General features: G+C 47.2%; 1 protein-coding gene across 11 annotated transcripts in view; it reads left to right on the top strand.

Moving 5' to 3' along the window:
• LOC113212572 (tachykinins) overlaps positions 1-760 on the top strand; it is a 116,656-nt gene that overhangs the window by 74,875 nt on the left and 41,021 nt on the right. The window lies entirely within an intron of this gene.

Raw genomic sequence — 760 nt, 5'->3', positions numbered from 1 at the left:
CCAAAACTGTCCAAAACTCGTGAAATTTCGCAAGAACCCGCGAAAACTTTCAGGCTCGCGTCAAAATCGCCCAAAGTCTAAACAAATCAATTCCATATATATTGTTATTCTTGTGACGTAGAATTTATGAACATATTACTGCATGTAGATTTGTGAGAAAATGCGCTACATATAAGAGAGCTCTGCATCGAGCGGCCATCCGAATCGGGCGTCCAAAGCGATAGTGCGAGTTAAAAGCTCGCGCGCCGCCATAGCTCCCTCTCACTCCAATCCGCTACCGGACTCCATGTAGGTATCCGATGCCTGCTCGCCGTATTGTTCTTGTTCTTAATGTATCTTTTTGCGAGATATTATTGTGAATTAGCCTATTAACCATTACTTTTATAATTGAACACAATTTGGCGCTGGGGGCCGACTACTCAGAGAGCAAAGTGTCAATTGTTGCTCTGGTACACGGGCGTGGGAGTGGAGTGTGGAGCTGTTCAACTGGTGGTGTTGAACCTTGTCGCCCTCCCCCCTCCTACTGTCTGGCAGAAACGGGTCCGTTTAAAATTGCCCAAAAATGAACTACGTAGTATATGGATTGCTCCTATGCTATTCCTACCATTCCTGTTCATCCACTCATCTGAAATGACGCACTACAAATGAAGCGCGATATCTGCTTTCCCGGTTGATGTAGCAATCATGGCGCTCGCACCACGAACCGCGGATGTAGACCGCCCCTCCCTGCTGTGGTTGACTCATCATCCGGAAGTGACCC

Source organism: Frankliniella occidentalis, unplaced genomic scaffold (assembly GCF_000697945.3).
Source record: "Frankliniella occidentalis isolate FOCC.00 unplaced genomic scaffold, Focc_3.1 Scaffold87, whole genome shotgun sequence".
In the NCBI taxonomy this organism is placed as follows: Eukaryota; Metazoa; Arthropoda; class Insecta; order Thysanoptera; family Thripidae; genus Frankliniella; species Frankliniella occidentalis.
Note: the sequence above shows the minus strand (reverse complement) of the source record. Positions and strands in the feature narration are given on the sequence as shown.